Below are 14,557 nucleotides of genomic sequence, written 5' to 3'. Positions count from 1 at the left end.
GCCAGGGTTAGCTGTGATGAATGGATTCAGGGTGCTTCCCTGCTAAGTAATTACCTCCAATGAAGATCTGTCACTCCAATTTGCTACCACCCATCAGCTTTATACACTCAGCTGGAGGGAGAAGGCCTCTGCGAAGAACCAAGAGGAGTCATAGCAAATGAGAACGCGTGGATTCCGCTCCCAGAGTCAAAACATCTGGGGAAACAATCGGCTGCTGGAATGACAGGAATGGGAAGGGGAGGAAATTTGCTGAACTGAGAGGCAAAACAGAACGGAGAATCTATTAGAAGTAGTAGGAGTAGTGACTCTCATGGAACCTATTGCCACAAGAAGTGGTGATGATCCCTAACTTTCGGTGCAATCCTATGCATGTTTAGACAGAGAAAAGTCCTGCAACTCCCAGCATTCCTCAGGCAGCATGGCTGGCTGGGGCATGCTGAGAATTGTAGGAGTTTTCTCTGTCTAACCATGCATAGGATTGCATCCTTAGATGGATTAGATACTTCATGAAGGTTTTGCCTATCAGTGGCTATTAGTCACAATGGATAGATGGAACCTTCATGTTCAAAGGGAGAAGTATATCTTTGAGTATCAGATTCTGGTGACAACGTACAGAGAAGGGATTTGGCTGTTGGAAACAGAGAGCTGGACTAGATAGACTTTTAGTCTCACCCAGCAAGGCAATTCTTAAGTGAATTATTTGAGTATCTGAAGTTGACTTATACTGAATCAGGCCATAAGTGCATCTACCCCAGTGCTGTGTGAGCTGACTACCAGTGGCTTTCCAGGGTCTCAGGGGCTCTACCACCGAGTAATGAACTGTCCCCTGTCATGTACAGAGTGTCCTCCACGTATTTGGCACACTGTACAGTAACTTCCATAACAACATTAACAATTTACAGGCCCCTGCTCCAAGTTGCTTACAATCCAAACTTAGTGGGGGGAGAACACAGGAGGGAGGAAAGGGATCCCCTTGCTTCTTTTTTCTGTCTGAACATTCATATGATTGTGCCCTTAGATAGACTGTAGATACTTCATGAAGGATTTGTCTATCAATGGCTAGTAGTAAGGATGGATAGATGAATCCAGAGGCAAAGGGATGAATGCAAGTACAATGACTTGTGTGGCTGGAGATGAAGGTGGGTGGGTGGGGTTTATTTATTTATTTATTGTATTTTTATCTCGCTCCTCAGCCAAAAAAGGCTCCTGGAGCAGCTTACAATCAATAAAAAAAGAAGACCCTGCTCTCAGGCTTACAATCTAAAAAAGACACAACACACAAGGAAAATGCAATGGGGAGGGGAGAAAAAAGAATTAGGTAAACTGTCAGTAGGGCTGGTGGGATGGCCCTGTTCCCCACTCTCATCTCCCAAAGGAGGGCAGTCCAACTGGAGCAGGCCCTGATGTTCCCTTGCCTTCTCCCTCGCTCCTTCTTCTTCCCCACAGGGCCATGGATGTCAGTTAGCCCTGGGGGGGCGGGGGAGTCCAACTGGGGCAGGCCCTGGGTTAAGCATGGACTTCACAGAAGAGGTGGGGCCATTCAGGAATTGCTTAGCGCCATTTCCCCACAACTTATGTTTTGAACATGTGCATGAACAGCCTCTGCTGCATACTTCGAACCAGGAAATCATAACAGCTGCATGCAATACACATAATGGATGCTTTGCCATTGTGTGCATTGGACAGTTAGGTGCACAAGGGAGCTGTCGGGATTAGTTATGCCTTCCCACCTGCGTCTACATGTGTCGGAAAACGTATAGGCGTGGCCCTTAGCAAGACAGAACTCTGGAACAGACTTAATCTCCATCTCCATCACCAGGAAACCACTCCACTTTGGAGAAGGCCTTGAGGGGTTGCACCTGCTCTTGGGCCATAGAGACAGATTGGGGATGCTGCTGGTGTACCGTCCACCCTGCTACCCAGCATTCTCCCTGACTGAGCTGGCAGAGACAGTCTCGAGTGTGGTGTTCAAGGAAGCCAGGATGGTGGTTCTGGGTGACTTCAGCTTCCACACTGAGGCTGTCCCCGGAGTTCCACCTCGGGACTTCATGGCCTCCATGACAACCATGGGGGTAAGTTTGCCATTGGCCCAGCACATGAAGCAGGGCACACCCTTGATTTGGTTTTTCCTCCAAGTTGTGAGCTGGGTGGTCTGAAGATTGGGGGGGGGGTCCAAGTAACCCCATTGTCATGGTCAGACCATTTCCTGGTGAGATTTGAACTTACGGCGTTACTCTCCTCCCGCGGGGCTGGGGGACCTATTCGGATGGTCTGCCCCAGGAGACTGATGGAATCCAATGGATTCCTGAATGCTCTTGGGGATTTTCCAGTGGAGAGAGCTGGTGATCCAGCTGAGGCCCTAGCCTCACTGTGGAACAGTGAGATACGGAGGGCCATCGACATGATTGTACCTGAGTGCCCCCTCCGGCACTGTGGAGCCCATTCTGCTCCCTGGTATACTGTGGCGCTGCAGTCAATGAAACAGGCTGGATGTTGGCTAGAGCACAAATGGCATAAGACTTGAAGCAAAGATGACCAAGCACACTCCAGAGCACCTAATCGTGCCTACTGCGTGGCAGTGTGGGCAGCAATGAAGGCTTATTTTGCTGCCTCCGTCGCATCCTCAAGCAGCCGTCCAGTGGAGCTTTTCTGGGTGGTCTGAGGGCTGTTAACATCTTCCCCAGTAAATGGGGTCCTGGACCCATCAAGGACCCACTGTGACCTTTTTTGCATTGCACTTTGAGGACAAAATCGCTTGTCTCCACAGCAAACGTGATGCTGCTGTTAGTGCAGTTCCAGTTGAGGTGTCTGATGCCACCATCTGCCCGATTTTGTGGGATCAGTTCGAGTTGCTGCGGCCTGATGATGTGGACAAGATGCTTGCAGCAGTGTGACCAGCCACATGCCCTGTCGATCCCTGCCCCTCTTGGCTAATAAGAGCTAGCCGAGGAGGTATGACTGGATGGGTCCAGGGAGTGATAAATGCTTCCCTGTGGGAAGGGGTGGTCCTTGCTGTCCTTAACGAGGCAATAGTGCGGCCACTCCTGCAGAAGCCCACTCTGGACCCAACGGTGTTAGACAACCACCGCCCAGTCGCAAATACCCCTTTTCTAGGGAAGGTACTTGAGAGGGTTGTGGTGGAGCAACTGCAGGCACTCTTGGAGGATACTGATTATCTAGACCCATTTCAGTCTGGGTTTCATCCTGGTTATGGGACTGAAACAGCCTTAGTCGCCCTGATGGATGACCTTTATCGAGAGAGGGACAGGGGGAGCGCAACCCTGTTTATTCTCCTCTACCTCTCATCGGCTTTTGATACCATCATCCATGGTATCCTCCTGGATCGACTCCGTGGGAAGAGTATTGGAGGCACTGTGTTACAGTGGTTCTGGTCCTACCTACGGGGCTGATTTCAGAGAGTTACATTGGGTGAGCATTCCTCAGCCCCTTGGCAATTGAGCTCTGGTGTGCCGCAGGGTACCATCTTGTCCCCAGTGTTGTTTAACATCTATATGAAGCCGCTGGGAACGGTCATTAGGGGATTTGGAGCTAAATGCCATCAGCATGCTGATGATGCACAGCTCTATCTCCCTGTGACATCTGAATCAGGAGAGGCTGTGCAAGTCCTGGATCAGTGCCTGAACTCAGTAATGGGCTGGATGAGGGCCAATAAACTGAAGCTGAATCCTGGCAAGACGGAAGCCCTGTAAGTGGGTGGTTCCCGGGTCTGGGAGATAGGTGCATTGCCTGTTCTGGAGGGGGTTGCACTCCCTCTGAAAGGTCAGGTTTGTAGTCTGGGGGTACTCCTAGATGCATTATTGTTGCTGGAGGCCCAAGAGGCCACTGTGGCTCGGAGTGCCTTTTACCAGCTTTGGCTGGGTTGCCAGCTACGGCCACTCCTGCAGAGGGATAGCTTGGCCATGGTGGTACAGGCATTAGTGACCTCAAGACAGGATTACTGCAATGCGCTGTACGTGGGGCTTCCCTTGAGGCTGTTCTGGAAGTTGGAGCTAGTGCAGAACGCAGCAGCTCAGCTGTTGTCGGGAGGTGCCCCTTTTCAGTGTGCAACTCGTCTGCTGAGGGAAGTGTACTGGCTGTCTAAATCTGGCTCGGTAGTGAATAAAGTATAAGTACTAGTGTACAAAGCCCTAAACAACTTGGGACCAGGATACCTGAGAGAACGCCTTCTCCCTTACCAACCTGCCCAGTCAGTGAGGTCATCGGAGGGCATGCTCCTGGTGGTTCCACATGGACCCATGGCCTGGTTGGAGTCCACCAGGAAAAAGGCCTTCCGTGTGGTGGCCCCCTTCCTGTGGAATTCCCTGCCTTTAGAACTCAGGCAGGTGCCAACATTGGGTTCCTTCCGGTGCCTCCTGAAGACGTTATTCTATTCTCCCGGTTGGAGTCCATCAGAAGAAAAGCCTACATTGTGGTGGCCCCCTTCCTGTGGGACTCCCTTTGGAGGTCAGACGGGCACCAAAGTTATGTTGCTTTCAGTGCCTCCTAAAGATATTGTTATTTCAAGAGGCCTTCCCTGAATGACCAGCCGTGGTTTATTAAGTTCAGAATCTGTTATTTTAAAATGTTTTAATTGTTTTAATTATGGAGTTTTATTCTTTTATCCTGTTGTTCACTCCTCTGAACTCTTTGATGTGGAGCGGTATATAAATATTGTAAGTAAGTAAGTAAGTAAGTAAGTAAATAAATAAATAAAATAAACAGACTTGCATCGGTCACCAACCTGGCTCCATCCAGATGTGTTGGATTACAACCCCAATTATTTCAGCCAGTAGGTGCCTTGAGTGCCTTATTTATTTATTTGTTTGTTTGTTTGTTTGTTTGTTTATTTCATTTCTATACCACCCAATAGCCGAAGCTCTCTGGGCGGTTCACAAAAATTAAATCCAAACAACACACAATAAAACAATTTAAAATATATAGAACATTAAAACCACAATATAACAATACAACCACAATAAAACCTAGCAGCAGTGCAGGAGTTTAAAATACAGATTTTTAAAACATCAAAGATAAAAGTTTAGAAAGCTAAAATGCTAAAATGCCTGGGAAAATAAAAAGGTCTTCACCTGGCGCCGAAAGGAATACAATGTAGGTGCCAGGCGAACCTCACCAGGGAGCTCATTCCAGAGCCAGGGTGCCACAGCAGAAAAAGCCCTCCTCCTAGTAGCCACCCACCTCACTTCCTTTGGCAGGGGCTCACGGCAAAGGGCCGCTGACGATGATCTTAAGGTCCGGGCAGGCACATATGGGAGGAGGCGATCCTTCAGGTAACCAGGCCCCAAGCCGTTAAGGGCGTTGAATGTTAACACCAGCACTTTGGATCGGGCCCGGAAATGGACTGGCAGCCAGTGCAGCTGGAAAAGTACTGGCGTAATATGAGCTCGCAGGCCAGTCCCTGTTAACAATCTTGCTGCCCTATTTTGGACCAGCTGAAGTTTCCGGACCGTTTTCAAAGGCAGCCCCACGTATAACGCATTGCATTAATCCGGACAAGAAGTTATCAGAGCATGGATAACTGCAGCTAGGCTATCTCTGTCCAGATAAGGGCGTAGTTGGTATACCAGCCTAAGCTGATAAAAAGTGCTCCGTGCCACTGAGTTCACCTGTGCCTCAAGTGACAGTTCTGGATCCAAGAGCACCCTCGAACTACGAACCTGATCGTTTCGGGGGAGTGCAACCCCCTCCAGAACAGGTTGAATATCACCTAGCCGGGCAGACGAACCACCCACTAACAGTACCTCCGTCTTGTCTGGATTGAGTTTCAGTTTATTGGCCCTCATCCAGTCCATTACCGTGCCCAGGCCATGATTCAGAACAGCCACTGCCTCACCTGGTTTTGATGAGAAAGAGAGGTAGAGCTGGGTGTCATCCGCATATTGATGGCACCTCAGCCCATACCTCCGGATTACTTCCCCCAGCGGTTTCATGTAGATGTTAAACAGCATGGGGGATAAAATAGAGCCCTGTGGAACCCCATGGCACAATTGCCATGGCACAGAGCAATAATCCCCCAGCACCACCTTCTGGAATCTGCCATCCAAGTAGGAGCGGAACCACTGTAATGCAGTGCCTCCAACTCCCAACCCAGACAACCTATCCAGAAGGATACCATGGTCAATGGTATCGAAAGCCGCTGAGAAGTCCAGGATAATCAACAGGGTCGCACTCCCCCTGTCCCTCTCCTGGCAGAGGTCATCCCACAGGGCGCCCAAGGCAGTTTCTGTTCCAAAACCAGGCCTGAAGCCCGACTGAAATGGATCTAGATAATCCGTTTTATTCAAGAGTGCCTGGAGTTGCCCTGCAACCACCCGCTCAAGCACCTTGCCCAGGAAGGGGACGTTGGCTACTGGCCTATAATTGTTAACATCCTCTGGGTCCAGGTTAGGCTTTTTCAGGAGCGGTCTGATTATCGCCTCTTTTAAAGAGTCCGGCATCATTCCCTCTCTCAAGGAGGAATTTACAATCTCCTGGACCCAGCCAGACATCCCCTCCTTGTTTGATGTAATAAGCCATGAAGGGCAAGGGTCAAGCACACAAGTGGTCGATTGGACTTGGCCAAGCACCTTGTCCACATCCTGAGGCCTCAATAACTGAAACTCATCCAATAAAACTGGACCAAACGGTGCTGTGAATGCCTCTACCAATGGAACTGCGTTAATCGTGTCCAATACATGATGAATCTGAGCGACTTTATCTTCAAAGTACCGTGCAAACTCATTTCAGCATGCCACCGAGGGTTCCACCGTCTCTCTCCCTGGCCCAGAATGTAACAGGCCACGAACCACTAAGAAAAGCTCTGCTGGATGACACTGAGAAGATGCAATGCTGGTGGAAAAGAACTGTCTCTTTGCCACCCTCACTGCCACAGAGTGGGTTCAGTAATGAGCTCTAACCTGTGTTCGGTCAGACTCAGCACGAGTTTTCCTCCACCTGCGTTCTAGCCGTCTCCCCTCTTGCTTCATTGCCCTCAGCTCAGGTGTATACCAAGGAGCTGGCCGGGCTCTGCTCAGAGGGAGAGGGCGCTTGGGCGCGATGGTGTCAACTGCCTGAGGCATCTCTGCATTCCACAGAGTGACTTGGGCTTCGACAGGAGCACCAGCCATTGTTGTTGTTGTTCAGTCGTTCAGTCATGTCCGACTCTTCGTGACCCCATGGACCATAGCACGCCAGGCCTTCCTGTCCTGCGCTGTCTCCCGGAGCGTGCTCAAGTTCATATTCATTGCATCCGTGATGCTATCTAGCCATCTCATCCTCTGCCGTCCCCTTCTCCTTTTGCCTTCAGTCTTTCCCAGCATCAGGGTCTTTTCCAGGGAGTTTTCTCTTCGCATTAGGTGGCCAAAATATTGGAGCTTCAGCTTCAGTATCTGTCCTTCCAATGAGCACTCAGGGTTGATTTCCTTTAGGATTGACTGATTTGACCTCCTTGCAGTCCAGGGGACTCGTAAGAGTCTTCTCCAGCACCACAGTTCGAAAGCATCAATTCTTCGGCGCTCAGCCTTCCTTATAGTCCAGCTTTCATAGCCATACATTACTACTGGGAAAACCATAGCTTTGATTAGACGGACCTTTGTCGGCAAGGTGATGTCTCTGCTTCTTACTATGCTGTCTAGGTTGGCCATAGCTTTCCTCCCAAGGAGCAAGCGTCTTTTAATTTCATGGCTACAGTCACTGTCTGCGGCCATACCAGCAGGAAAATCTCTCAGAGCCCTCTGGAATCCATCGGAATCTATTAATCTCCGGGGGCGGATGATTTTAATAGGTCCCCCACCCTTGCAGAGGGGGAAGGCTGCCAGGAGTCCAAACCTCAGCAGGAAGTGTTCTGACCATGACAAAGGGACAGGTGTTATTTCCTCTACTTTCAGATCACCATCCTCCTGCCCAGCCAAGAAAACCAGATCAAGTGTGTGTCCTTTTACATGTGTTGGGCCAATGACATGTTGGGACAGCCCCATGGTTGTCATGGCAGCCATAAAGTCCTGAGCTGCTCTAGAAACAGTGGCCTCGACATGGAAGTTGAGATCCCCCAGGACCATCATCCTAGGTGTCCTCAACACCAAGCCCGAGACCACCTCCGTCAGCTCAGGCAGGGAGTCTGATGGGCAGCTGGGTGGGCGGTACACCAACAGGATCCCTAATCTGTCCCAGGTACCCAACACAAGGTACAAGCACTCAAGATCTGCACTCGAATGAGCAGGAAGCCTGGAGAGAGGGCTCAAATTCCTTTAGACCATGGCAACCCCCCCTCCCCGACCCTCGAGTTGGTGTTGGTGCTGCACTGAGTACCCAGGAGGGCACAACTGGGAGAGAGTAACCCCTCCCAGTTCCCCCACCCAGTAATACATACCAGGTTAGCCCCCTCATCCACAATCAAATCATAGAGATTTAATTTTGGACTGACCTGGCACTCAGCAGCAGCAGCACCGGACCCGAGGGCAAGCTGGTAAGGCCGCCAGGAACCATCAGGTCGGGGGAAGAACCAGAAGAGGGTACAGCCAGAAGGTGTCTAGCCCCAGTTCTCCTCAGCTGGCCTGTTAATCCCCCAGCGCCATACCTCCCCCTGCCCGTGACCACAGTTACGGTGGCACCTCCCCGACCCCCTGAGTTGCTCAACAGACTTCTCAGGCACATATTAAAATGTTAAAATATAAAATATAAATATAAAAGAGACAGCAACAGCTAAGGAGGGGCAGATAATATCTGCAGTTGCCCCTTTTTTCCTGGTCTTTATAGCTGCTGCTAGTTTCTTGCCAGTAACTGGTTGCTGGTATCTCTGGGGAGGTGGCGGGTAGGTCTTCATGTGCTCCTCCATGCGTCTCCCAGTGCGACGCTAAGTGCACACTTAGCATCGCATTTTGCACGATGCAGAGGCATGCGCAGAGGCGCTGCCTCTGGCAGCTGCCACTCCGGAACACCTGTAAGGGGAGGAGCGGCTGGCCAGCTGATGGTAGTAGCAGCCAGTGGGAGAGGCCCCAGCCACCAGGCTTGGGATGACAGGCCCCACCCCAACCTCACTCCACCTCCAAGCTGTTGTACGAGCACAACCATTTCCTAGCTTCTGTGCAGGGAGAATGCAGCAACCTGTTAACATATCTACAAAACTGGCGAGAATTGCTCCTCTGCAATTCTCCTCCACATTGCAAAGGATGGGAACGGCAGAAGAGTATAAATGCTTGCTAGGACCATCTCTTGTGCAAGTCCCTTTGAACTGAATTGGGTTCCAGTGGGAACATGGATGAGCATACACCTGCTTGTGAGCATGAGCCCTATTAGCATGTGCTCCTGAACAGAAATGCCTGCTTGTCTCACTTCATAGTGCAGGAAGGAACTCACATGATGGAATAGTCCTTCCTCCCCAAAATCCTCTCCGCGTTTAAAAACAAAAATGAAAAACGAGCGCCTCGGGGACCAGGGGTCCTAGCCTGGCCCTTTCCTCAACAAGCTCATTTTCAATGTGCAGGCCATTCTGGGTGTGGAGAAACATCGGGTCATGCAAGCCCCCCCTTGCAGTCTGAATGGTACAGTCCACACACAGGTTGGCCTCATGGAGAGAATGGGGGCACGTTGTAGCCCAGCAGTACATGTTTGACAGGCAGGGATGGGGAACCTGTGGCCCTCCAGACGTTGTTGGAGTGCAATTCCCATAGTCCCTGACCATTGGCTATGCTGGCTGGGGCTGATGGGAGTACATCAGCTTCTGGAGGGACACAGGTTCCCCGTTCCTGCTTTATATGGTCAGGGGCCTGAACCAGACCCATCAAAAAACTTTACAGAAGTGATCTTGGTGAGATTTTTCTGCTCCAAGCTAAAATTCCAATGTCTCTCAGGGTAGTAAAATATCCCACAGCAACAGCAAGGAAGGCTTCTTCTCTGGGTCAGATTTCATTTGAAAAAACCCATGGGACACGTTTTGTCCCAATATGTTCACCTTGGCTAAAAGTTCTCTGATGGGAAAACTCAATAGAAATCCTGGGGTATTTTTTTTCTCCCAGGCTCTTTGTTGGTTTTCAAAAAGAGAACACTCCGTGGGCACCTGCTTCCCTGGATCAGTTTTTGTTGGGACATTTTTACCCCAACACATTGCATTGGCTAGGATTTGGGTATTGTGTCTGTGTTCATGTCCCAGGCACTTCAGGGATGCTTTAAACTGGACTCCCGCAATGAGAGGGAGTGGATTCGATGGCCTAAATGACCCGTTCCTGCTCTATGATTCTTGTCTTCAGAAAGTGACTCATACATTTATAAATAAATGGCCGAAATTTGGATCTACTTCTTCTACAGAAGTCTACTTCTGTGTAGATTCTGCAATGAAAAGTGTACCAGAGTGTAAATGCAACCCCACAGGACTGGCGGACTGCAAATGGGTGTGGGGGTTCAACACAGAGGGGTGTTGGGATTTAGCCCTAGAAAGGCTAAATCCCAGCACCTCTCTTTTTGAAGAACTAACCATTGGGTGCATGTGTGCAGGGAAAGAGGACCTTTAAATAATTACTTTTCTCAGTCTACCTTCCGCTCATTTCTCGCATTTCACTATTAATGGTAATGATCTTCCCTTCTTTCAGTTTTCCACCAAGCATGTGTGGGGCAGGGGTGGGATGGGGGGTGGGGGGAGAGAAAATCTGAAAATCCCATTACCACCAGCAACAATGGTGACTTAATTTCTTATCTAGAGAGAGGGAGGAGCAGGGGAGATTCCCACCCCAGGGCAACCATAATCTTTGGCCTTTTAATGTATTAATTTTGGAAGACGCCACAGTCCTTGCTTTTCTTAGCAAAAATCCCACTGGAGGAAAAAAGCAAAAGCAAAAGAAAAAAGGCTGACCTGAATCCTCTTAACCCCCTCCTCCAATTCAACCTTCCCCCACCATTCTTTAATCCCAGATTAAGTGTATGAAAGATGGTTAACTCTAGTCTCAATGGAATCTGTTTCTAAAGAGCTCAGATAAGCCCCAGCATTGTTGTATGGGGGGGCGGGTAGGGAAAGAGATGCGGGGCCACTCTCTCTCCTTTCTTGTCCAGTGGTGGCTGCGGCAGCTTTCATAAAGCATTATGACAAAGGTATGGTCATGTTTCTGCAAAATGCTGCCCTCTTCTCATAAGTGAGATGGCCGGGCCCTGACTCTCCGCCAGCCCCTTCTGCGTATATATCTTGGTTGCAGCACCCCCTTTGTGGCACTCCTGCTCCTTGATAATGTTTAGGTGGGCAGTGAAATTATTTTTATTAATTTTTTAAATTTTTTTCTTAACTTCGATGCATTTTTTCTTACTGGAGGCTGCTCTGATGCCAGGGGGGCATTCCAGTGGGTCATTCTTCTTAGTATGTACTTGACTTGGGCCTTGGACTAGGTGAGATACATCTATCTATATTTTTTAGACAATATTGCTTTGAAATTGATTTTGTAATGCAGAGGAAGGGATATCCTAATGATTGCCTTGCACTTCTCATATCCAGGGGCAACTTCTAAATTATGACTGATGTGGTGGCAAAGGATCAGACAGATGATTCAGTGCTCTCTCTCTCTACCCAGCCTCACCTCCCAAGCAGCTTTCAGAAAGGGTTATGGCAAAGATGTCATGCTGAAATGAAAAAGTGCCATATTTCCTTGAGCAGGAGCCCGGCAGACCTGCTGGCACAGTGCAAGGGCAGTTCAGTGTTTTTAGAGGCTGCTGCCTGGAGAGCTATATCACGGCACCCAGAGTGAAACAAGACAGAGACGTACTTTCCTAAAAAAATAAAATAAAAATGCAAAGAGCCAAGAGACAAATTCATGGTAGTTAAGGCTATCAGTGGCTACTAGTTCTGATAGCTATATGCTACCTCCGGTATCAGAGGCAGTCTGCCTCTGTACACCAGTTGCTGGGGAACATGGGCGGGAGGGTGCTGTTGCACTCGTGTCCTGCTTGTGGGCTTCCAGTGAGCAGCTGGTCGGCCACTGTGTGAACGGAATGCTGGACAACATGGGCCCTTGGTCTGATCCTGCATGGCTGTTCTGATGTTCTTATTATCTTTTCATAGAACTGGGAATATTTTGGTAACGACTGGGATGCTTAGAGGGCAAAGAAGGAAAGGTGGTGAGGGGCTTGCAGGGTGCAGACAAGTGGTCAGGGGGCAGGAATTGCTGCATGTTTTAATTTTAAGCCCCCTTGGGGGGCCCTATTTGGGTCAAAAGGTGACCCATAAATTTGCAAATAATAAAAAAATAGGAAAGGAAGCAGGCTTAAGGGGCATGGAACCATGGGGGGATGGAGAGGTTACCTTCAAGAGGAACCTTCAAATGTTCTTTAAAAAACAATCCTATGCATAAATCACACGGGGGGGGGGGGGAGATACTGTGCTGCTACACTAGTGTAGCATATACACCAGTGGAGTGTTTCACTGAAATGTCTGAGCAGTTGGGCCACCCCATCTTTCGTGGCAGTGGCGTATCTTGTGTTCTGCCACAATAGCAGGGCTTCTGCCATATCCTGTAGACCCTCAGCTAGCATGTCTTGAATATAGGATTGTACCTAAAGTCCACCTTCCTTCTGTGCCCTCAACCAGTTATACCCAGAGTTTAAGAGTTTCACTGTTGTTTTACATAGTGAAAAATAGCCAGGAATTAAACACTTAGGAGGACTGGGCAAAAGATTTGATGTGGACTTCATAAGCTACTTCTGATGCTCACAATAAGCACAAATCACAGGGGGGAAATTGTCCCATATAGATATGTAGCTGGAACAGAGAGAGAGAATTTTAAATTAATGATGATGTTGATCCCCTAATTTCCCTCCATTGGGGTGCAATTTGCCCCTTACCACCATGGCCTCCCCTCTCTTTGTTTATGATCTCAAACTCTCTGTATAATTGTAAAACATCACATTCACCTTGGGCCAGGCACCCCTGGCGTGACTTGATCCCCGTCAGACCTCGCTGCCACATTAAGTGTGGCTGCTAAATCTGCATGTGTCACTTGGCTCTTGAGGAAACCCCCAGCTGGTGGAGGTGGCATCCTTCTCTTGGCAGGCCAGCTGTGCCCAGTGATGCCCAGCCACGGTACCACCTCCAGTTCTACCAGAGATTGCTTCCCACAACATGGGAAGGAGAAGGCACAGCGAAGGGAAGGATTTGACACGCAGCGGCTGGAGAAGTTGGTCTCTGGGGCACCTTATTAACCTCTGCAGTTTAGTGGGCAGTGCTGCCAAGTCTTACATGTGGATTTCCCCCTGTGACGTGGGACACTGTTGCTGCACTTAAGGCTGAATTCACATTATCAAAGCAAAACTGTGAGATCTTCTCCTATAGGGGTAGTTCAGGAAGGCATGGTGCACGCCCTCTTTACCACTGAGCGATGGGAGGTTCCCTGGATGTTACAGGGACAGCCTTTATTTAGCCAGTTGACTAGTGATGTAATAGTATGGGAGTTTTGACGTATTTTGTGATATCAGTTTATTTACATTATATTAGAGGAGCAGGCAGACACCTTGACAGACAGCACGAGTCTTTAAGGCAGCGGTCAGTACCCCCCAAAGAAACAGCATGCCCTGCAGCTCCCCCATGCTGTTTTTCTTGCCCATTAGCTGCAGACATTCAGTCTGTCCCTCTTTCACTAGCTATACTCCAAAATGTTCTTCCAGCTGCTACCCTAGCAAGATGTGACCTGCATACCTATAAAAACATTAACTGTCAATGCCCAGTAAGCAAAACACCTTTGTTAGGCAAAAGCCATGACATATTTTATTTTTATTTATTTCTTTGAAACATTCGTATCCCGCCCTATACCATTAAGATCTCAGGGCAACGTACAGATAAAATCAATATAAACAGTATAAAACAATGAATAATTTAAACCATTAAACCAGTTAATACCAATTAGAAAATCTAAAACAATGCAACAGTTAAAACAGTGTGCAACTTCAGGGAATTCAATTAGCCCTCAAAGGCTTTGGTGAAAAGCCATGTTTTAACTTGGCGCCAAAACGAAACCAAGGTCTGTGCCGATCAGGCCTCCAAGGGAAGGGCATTCCACACCTGGAGTGCCACAGCAGAGAAGGCCCTGTCCCACGTCCCTCTGTAGTGTATGTCTTCCACTGGTGGGACACAAGGAGGGCCCTTCCAACAGATCTCAGTCCTTGGGCAGGCATATATAGGGGCATTATATATATATATATATATACACACACACACACACACCATATGACATATGGTAATATCTTCACTGGAGAGAGCACAACAGCATGCCCGTAAGAATATGTTACAGGACATCTCAGAAATTTAGTTAATGTAACCCACATGAAGGGATTGGTTTATCCCTGTAGGGGCAGAGCCTCAGCAGAAGGAGATAATTCTTGTTCTGCTGGGGAGCTAAATAACATCTCTGGACTCTTAACGCTCTTAGAAAAACACACAAATAACCCTCAGGTGCATGTCCCTAGGGCCCCTTTAGTATTCATGCCAAGTTTCAAGTGCCTTCATCTCGGCAGTACAGCACTGACAGACATACAGACAGACATCCTCTTTTATTATTGTAGATATCTATATCTATCTTTTATTACCACAGAT

This window comes from Heloderma suspectum, chromosome 4 (assembly GCF_057233095.1).
Source record: "Heloderma suspectum isolate Gila_16-S chromosome 4, 16-S_ref, whole genome shotgun sequence".
NCBI lineage: Eukaryota > Metazoa > Chordata > Lepidosauria > Squamata > Helodermatidae > Heloderma > Heloderma suspectum.
This window is presented reverse-complemented; position numbering follows the sequence as displayed.